The sequence below is a fragment of the Leopardus geoffroyi genome, chromosome X (assembly GCF_018350155.1).
Source record: "Leopardus geoffroyi isolate Oge1 chromosome X, O.geoffroyi_Oge1_pat1.0, whole genome shotgun sequence".
NCBI classification, from domain to species: domain Eukaryota; kingdom Metazoa; phylum Chordata; class Mammalia; order Carnivora; family Felidae; genus Leopardus; species Leopardus geoffroyi.
Window position 1 is genome coordinate 47,507,191 of NC_059343.1, and position 8,088 is coordinate 47,515,278.

The window sequence follows — 8,088 nt, forward strand, 5'->3', positions numbered from 1 at the left end:
GTGTTCTTTAACCTCCATGCTTTTGGAGGTTTTCCAGACTTTTTCCTGTGGTTGATTTCAAGCTTCATAGCATTGTGGTCTGAAAGTATGCATGGTATAATTTCAATTCTTGTAAACTTATAAAGGGCTGTTTTGTGACCCAGTATATGATCTATCTTGGAGAATGTTCCATGTGCACTCGAGAAGTATATTCTGTTGCTTTGGGATGCAGAGTTCTAAATATATGTGTCAAGTCCATCTGATCCAATGTCTCATTCAGGGCCCTTGTTTCTTTATTGACCGTGTGTCTAGATGACCTATCCATTTCTGTAAGTGGGGTGTTAAAGTCCCCTGCAATTACCACATTCTTATCAATAAGGTTGCTTATGTTTATGAGTAATTGTTTTATATATTTGGGGGCTCCCGTATCCGGCGCATAGACATTTATCATTGTTAGCTCTTCCTGATGGATACACCCTGTAATTATTATATAATGCCCTTCTTCATCTCTTGTTACAGCCTTTAATTTAAAGTCTAGTTTGTCTGATATAAGTATGGCTACTCCAGCTTTCTTTTGGCTTCCAGTAGCATGATAAATAATTCTCCATCCCCTCACTCTCAATCTAAAGGTGTCCTCAGGTCTAAAATGAGTCTCTTGTAGACAGCAAATAGATGGGTCTTGTTTTTTTATCCATTCTGATACCTTATGTCTTATGCTTGGCGCATTTAATCCATTTACATTCAGTGTTATTATAGAAAGATATGGGTTTAGAGTCATTGTGATGTCTGTATGTTTTATGCTTGTAGCAATGTCTCTGGTACTTTGTCTCACAGGATCCCCCTTAGGATCTCTTGTAGGGCTGGTTTAGTGGTGACAAATTCCTTCAGTTTTTGTTTGTTTGGGAAGACCTTTATCTCTCCTTCGATTCTAAATGACAGACTTGCTGGATAAAGGATTCTCGGCTGCATACTTTTTCTGTTTAGTACACTGAAGATATCGTGCCAATTCTTTCTGGCCTGCCACGTTTCAAAAGAGAGATCAGTCACGAATCTTATAGGTCTCCCTTTATATGTGAGGGCACGTTTATCCCTTGCTGCTTTCAGAATTTTCTCTTTATCCTTGTATTTTGCCAGTTTCACTATGATATGCCGTGCCGAAGATCGATTCAAGTTACGTCTGAAGGGAGCTCTCTGTGCCTCTTGGATTTCAATGCCTTTTTCCTTCCCCAGTTCAGGGAAGTTCTCAGCTATAATTTCTTCAAGTACCCCTTCAGCACCTTTCCCTCTCTCTTCCTCCTCTGGGATACCAATTATGGGTATATTATTTCTTTTTAGTGTATCAGTTAGTTCTCTAATTTTCCCCTCATACTCCTGGATTTTTTTATCTCTCTTTTTCTCAGCTTCCTCTTTTTCCATAACTTTATCTTCTAGTTCACCTATTCTCTCCTCTGCCTCTTCAGTCCGAGCTGTCGTCGTTTCCATTTTGTTTTGCATTTCGTTTAAAGCGCTTTTCAGCTCCTCGTGACTGTTCCTTAGTCCCTTGATCTCTGTAGCAAGAGATTCTCTGCTGTCCTCTATACTGTTTTCAAGCCCAGCGATTAATTTTATGACTATTATTCTAAATTCACTTTCTGTTATATTATTATTTAAATCCTTTTTGATCAGTTCATTAGCTGTTGTTATTTCCTGGAGATTCTTCTGAGGGGAATTCTTCCGTTTGGTCATTTTGGATAGTCCCTGGCGTGGTGAGGACCTGCAGGGTACTTCCCCTGTGCTGTGGTGTATAACTGGAGTTGGTGGGCGGGGCCGCTGTCCGTCTGATGTTTGCCCCCAGCCCACCGCTGGGGCCACAGTCAGACTGGTGTGTGCCTTCTCTTCCCCTCTCCTACGGGCGGGATTCACTGTGGGGTGGCGTGGCCTGTCTGGGCTACTTGCACACTGCCAGGCTTGTGGTGCTGGGGATCTGGCGTATTAGCTGGAGTGGGTAGGCAAGGTGCACGGGCGCAGGAGGGGAAGGCTTAGCTCGCTTCTCCTTAGGTGATCCACTTCAGGAGGGGCCCTGTGGCAGTGGGAGGGAGTCAGATCCGCTGCCGGAGGTTTGGCTCCGCAGAAGCACAGAGTTGGGTGTTTGCGCGGAGCAAGTTCCCTGGCAGGAACTGGTTCCCTTTGGGATTTTGGCTGGGGGATGGGCGGGGGAGATGGAGATGGCGCTGGCGAGCGCCTTTGTTCCCCACCAAACTGAGCTTGTCGTCCGGGGGGCTCAGCAGCTCTCCCTCCCTTTGTCCTCCAGCCTTCCCGCTTTCTGAGCAGAGCTGTTAACTTATGACCTCCCAGACGCTAAGTCGCGCTTGCTGTCAGAACACAGTCCGTCAGCCCCCTCCGCTTTTGCCAGCCAGACTTGGGGGCTCTGCTTGGCGGGCGAGCCGCCTCTCCACCCCGGCTCCCTCCCGCCAGTCGGTGGAGCGCGCACCGCCTCGCCGCCCTTCCTACCCTCTTCTGTGGGCCTCTCGTCTGGGCTTGGCTCTGGAGACTCCGTTCTGCTAATCCTCTGGCGGTTTTCTGGGTTATTTAGGCAGGTGTAGGTGGAATCTAAGTGATCATCAGGACGCGCGGTGAGCCCAGCGTCCTCCTACGCTGCCATCTTCCCTCCGACCCCCCCACCCATCCATTGTCAACCCCACCATGTTCTTTGACATTGTCATGGGTGGTGTGCCCATGGGCCCTGTCTCCTTCAGGGTAAGGGACCTGGAAACCAAGACGTGACATAAAGCTGTTTTAACAGATGGGAGCTGTTTGTAGACAAAGTTCCAAAGACAGCAGAACACTTTCATGCTCTGAGCACTGGGGAGAAAATATTTGGTTATAAAGCTTCCTGCTTTTACAGGATTATTCCAGGATTTATGTGCCAGGGTAGCAACTTCACACACCATAATGACACTGGTGGCAAGTCTATCTATGGGGAGAAATTTGATGATGAGAATTTCATCCTGAATCATACAGGTCCTGGCACCTTGTCCATGGCAAATTTGGACCCAACATGAACGGTTCCTAGTTTTCATCTGCATGGCCAAGACTGACTGGCTGGATGGCAAGCATGTGGTCTTCGGCAAGGTGAAAGAGGGCATGAATATTCTAGAGCCATGGAGCACTTGGGGTCCAGGAATGGCAAGACCAGCAAGAAGATCAGCATTGCTGACTGTGGACAAATCTAATAAATTTGACCTGCGTTTTATCTTAACTACCAAACCATTCCTTTTATAGCTCAGGAGAGCACACTTTCACGCCCATCTGCTCGAAATATCCTATAACCTTTGTGCTCTTACTGTAGCTCTATGGGTTCCATATTCGCCTTACTCCCCTCCAAGTCTAGCTGGATTGCAGAGTTAAGTTTATGATTATGAAATAAAAACTAAACAACAAAAAATCACCAATTTCCAATGAGCTAATCAATCATGCTTATGTAATGAAGCCTCCATTAAAAACCCTGTTGGAGAGCTCTGGGTTGATGATCACATGGAGATTCACAGAGAGCATAGAAGCTCCTTGCTCCTTCCCACACACCTTGCACTATGCAACTCTTCCATCTGGCTGTTTCTGAATTATATCCTTTTATAACAAACTGATAATCTAAACTTAAAAAATTATTTTATTTTATTATTTTATTTTATTATTATTATTTTTAAAAATATTTATTTATTTTTGGGAGAGCAGAGAGCGGGGGAGGGACAGAGAGATCGGGAGACACAGAATCCAAAGCAGGCTCCAGGGTCTGAGCTGTCAGCACAAAACCCAATGTGGGGCTGGAACTCACAAACAGTGAGATCATGACCTGAGCTGAAGTTGGATGATCAACTGACTGAGCCACCCAGGCGCCCCTATTTTATTATTTTTGAGAGAGAGAAAGAGAGAGAGAGAGCATGCGTGAGTCAACAAGAGGCAGAGAAAGAGAGAAAATTCCACGAGGGGCAGAGAGAGGAGAGAGAGGGAGAGAGAATCTTGAAGTGGGGCTCGCGTTCACTTGAAGTGGGGCTTGAGCTCACCTGATGTGGGGCTCAAACTCACGAACTGTGGGACCATGACCTAAGCTGAAATTGGACCTTTAACCGACTGAGCCACCCAGGTGCCCAAATCTAAACTTTTTCTAAAGGTTATTTATTTATTTACTTTTAAGTAATCTTTACACCCAGTGTGGAGCTCCAACTCATGACCCCAAGATCAAGAGTCGCATGCTCTTTGGACTGAGACAGCCAGGTGTCCCTAAACTGATAATCTAGTAAGTAAAATGTTCCTCTGAGTTCTGTGAGCTGCTCTAGCAAAGTAATTGAACCTGAGGAGGGGGTTGTACCCTCCTGTATAAAGCCATTTGGTCAGAAGTACTGGTGACAATCTGGACTTGTGATTGGCATAGGACATGGTGGGGGCAGTTTTGTAAGACTGAACCCTTAACCTGTGGGATCAGAGGGTATTTCCAGGTAGGTAGTATAAGAAGTGAGTTGAATTGGAAGACACACAGCTGATGTCAGAGAATTGCTTGGTGGTGTGGGAAAAAACCCCACAACACACAGGAAGTGATGACCAGAATCTTAACTACTCTCTCCATGTACAGTTGAGGCCTTAGACCCTGGAAACTCGTGCAGAGGTGCTTAATCTCTGTATCTTCATTTGGGCTTCTTTGAACTCAGTTTAAGTTGTTGAGTCTGTTGGAATGAGTTTCTGTAGCTCCATAGGAGCTTTCACCTCCTGAAGTTGTCAGTTTGGGAATGCTCGTGGTTATCATTACACACCATGTTGTTTCCTGCCTCTGTGTCTTTGTATATACATTCTTTCCTCAGCATGAAAGTCTCCTTCTTCTTCTCCTCTCTCCCTCCTCCTCCTCCTCTTTCTTCTTCTTCTTCTTTTTATTCTTCTTCTTCTTCTTCCTCCTCCTCCTCCTTTGGTAACACATTCCACAATCTCATGCACACAAATACCGCACCACCTGACAAAATTCCATTTAAACTCTTAAGAATTAGCTCAAGCATCATCTCTGACAGCTGGATCCCTGACGCTGGGTCAGGGGCCCCCTCTGCTGGACTCTCATGAGCCTCTGTGCTCCCTTCTCTAACATTGCAGAGATGGATTTATCATAGAACTAACAAAACTTAAGCCTCAGCATCCCATACTTCGACAGGTCACTTCTGAGTCTCTGGTTATTAAGCATTGTCAATTTGAGGAGATTTGAAGATTTATCACTACACAAGAACAGTTAAAATATCCTGAAATTTTACAGCTCACATGTAAAAGAAACTAGATAGAGGTTTCTATCTGACAACAATCTGAAAATTTACATTACTAATAAGCTGTGGAGTTGAAACTTTTCCAAACTACCAATAACAATTTTTTTTTCATCAACTGAATGACATTGAATTCAACTGAATTTTTTGTTTTTTCTCTAGAAAATGTTATTATAAAATAAATCATATTTATTTAGAAGAGGATATCAAGGAGCCTGTAGTGAAAGACTATTAGTGTAGAGGTGAATCAGACAATTATTAAACTTTTTTTTATCTTTTTGGATTTGAGGGTGTTTATGGTATTTGTCAGTTTTAAAGTTTTTTTTTTTTGTGATTTGGGGGCACCTGGATGATTCAATCAGTTGAGCATCCAGCTCTTGATTTTGGCTCAGGTCATGATCCCAGGGTTGTGGGAGTGTGGAGCCTGCTTGGGATTCTCTCTCTCTCTTTCTTTCTCTCTCTCTTTCTCTCTCTCTCTCTCCTCCTTCATCTCTCTAAAAAATAGTGTAATTTGCAAAATTTGTGGTTTCTTTTATAATACAAAGCAATGCTTTCATACCTAATTTGTACTATTTCTCTTAAAAAGTTTGTGAAATTCTATCTGCTACAGGCCCTTCAAAACCTAGATTAACCCAGAGTACTGATCATTATCTGGGGTCCTAGGTCAATCTTGCACGACAGACTGTAAACTCCTTAGGCATCTGATCAAACCCCATGACTCAGTAGCAGTCAGCACAGGGCCAGGCACAGAAGTGTCATTGCTGTTTGTTTACATGGTCTAGTCCAAAGTTTGCAACCCTTACTGTGAGAGGGAATCATCTATACTACTTTCTTTTTTTAAGTTTATTTATTTTGATAGAGACAGAGATAGTGTGAGTGGAGGAGGGGCAGAGAGAGAGAGAGGGAGAGAGAGTAGAATCCCAAGAAGGCTCCACGCTGTCAGCGCAGAGCCTGATGTGGGGCTCGAACTCACGAAACTGTGAGAGCATGACATGAGCTGAAACCAAGAATTGGATGCTCAACTGACTGAGCCACCCAGGTGCCCCTATACTACTTCTCTAAAAACAGCTTTATTGAGATATTATTTATATATCATAAGTTTCACCCATTTAAAGTGTAAAATTCAATGGCTTTTTAGTATATTTACAGCATTGTGCAACTGTATTAGTTTGCAAGGGCTGCCATAATGAAATACCAGAGACTGATGGCTTTAACAACAAAAATTTATTTTCTCAAAATTCAGTTCAAGATGTCAGCAGATTTGGTTTCTTCTGAGGCCTTTGTCTTTGGCTTGCAGATATCTACCTTCTGTGTTCACATAGTCATCTCCCTGTGCATCTTTGTCTCCCTCTATGCCCTAATTTCCTCTTCTTTTTAAAAAAAATTTTAGATGTTTATTTATTTTTGAGAGACAGAGAGAGACAGAGTGCAAGTGGAGGAGGAGCAGAGAGAGAGGGAGACACAGAATCCAAAGCAGGCTCCAGGCTCCAAGCTGTCAGCTGTCAGCTGTCAGCTGTCTCTCTTTAGTCAATCTACCTAAACATTTGTCAATTTTGTTGATCTTTTCAAATGACTGACTTTTGTTTCACTGATTTTCTCTATTGTTTTTCTATTTTCAATTCCATGTGTCTTCTGTCCAGTCTTTGTTATTTCCTTCCTTCTGCTTGCTTTGGGATTACTTCTTTTTCCAGTTTCCTAAGATGAAAAGTTAGGTTATTAACTTGAATTTTTTTAAGTTTTATTTATTTATTTTGAGAGAGAGAGAGCATGAGCAGGGGATGGGCAGCCAGAGGGGGAGAGAGAGAGAATCTCAAGCAGTCTCCGTGCCAGCAGCACAGAGCCCGATGTGCGGCTGGATCCCACTAACTGTAGATCATTATCTCAGCTGAAATCAGGAGTTGGACACTTAACCAACTGAGCCACCCAGGTGCCCCATTGAGATCTTTTTTTTAAAGTTTACTTATTAATTTTGAGAGAGAGAGAGAGAGAGAGAGAGAGAAAGTGAGCACAGGGGAGGGGGAGAGAGAGGGAGGGAGAGAGAGAATCCCAAGCAGTCTCCATACTTTCAGTGCAGAGCCTGATGTGGGGCTCTTGAACTCATGAACCATGAGATCATGACCTGAATCAAAATCAAGAGCTGCTTGCTTAACTGACTGAGTCACCCAGGCCCCTAGATCCTTCTTTTATAATATTGGTGTCTATAGCTATAAAATTCCCTTTAAGCATTGCTTTAGCTGCATTTAATAAATTTTGGTGTGCTGTGTTCTTGTTTTCATTCATTTCAAGATGTTTTCTAATTTCCCTCATAATTTTTTTCTTTGACCCATTTGTTATTTAGAAGTGAGTTAATCTCCACCTATTTGTGAATTTCACAAATTTCTTCGTTACTTATTTCTAATTTGACTCCATTGTGGTGGGAGGACAAACTTTGCATGATTTCAATCCTTTTAAGTCTATTGAGGCCTGCTTTATGACTTAGCATATGGTGTGTCCTCGAGAATGTTCCATGTGCACTTCTGAAAAATGCATATTCTGCTGTTGAGTGTTTTTTTGTTTTGTTTTGTTTTACACAGATTTCAAGGCTATGCTCTCTGAGGTTGATTCCTCTGTACCAAGGCCTGCAATCCGTATCTTTAAAAAGTTCCCCACGTCTTTCAAGAACCCATGGCCCTTCTCGTCCTCCACTCCTGGCTTCCTATGATTTATTACATATGAGTAACTGCAGTGGTGTCATCCATTGTTCTGAAAGCCTTTTCTATTGCTCTGGTCTTGCTGCCAAGTCAGCGAAAGGCAAATCTGCGTTCTCCGACTCGGCTTTCAGCTCCTTCGGCCTGGG

The 8,088-nt window shown here is 43.2% G+C and overlaps 1 pseudogene; it reads left to right on the plus strand.

Annotated features, from left to right (window-relative positions):
- Nucleotides 1-2,646: 2,646 nt before the first annotated feature.
- LOC123594362 lies at nt 2,647-3,234 on the plus strand (annotated as a pseudogene).
- The last annotated feature ends 4,854 nt before the right edge of the window (nt 3,235-8,088 follow it).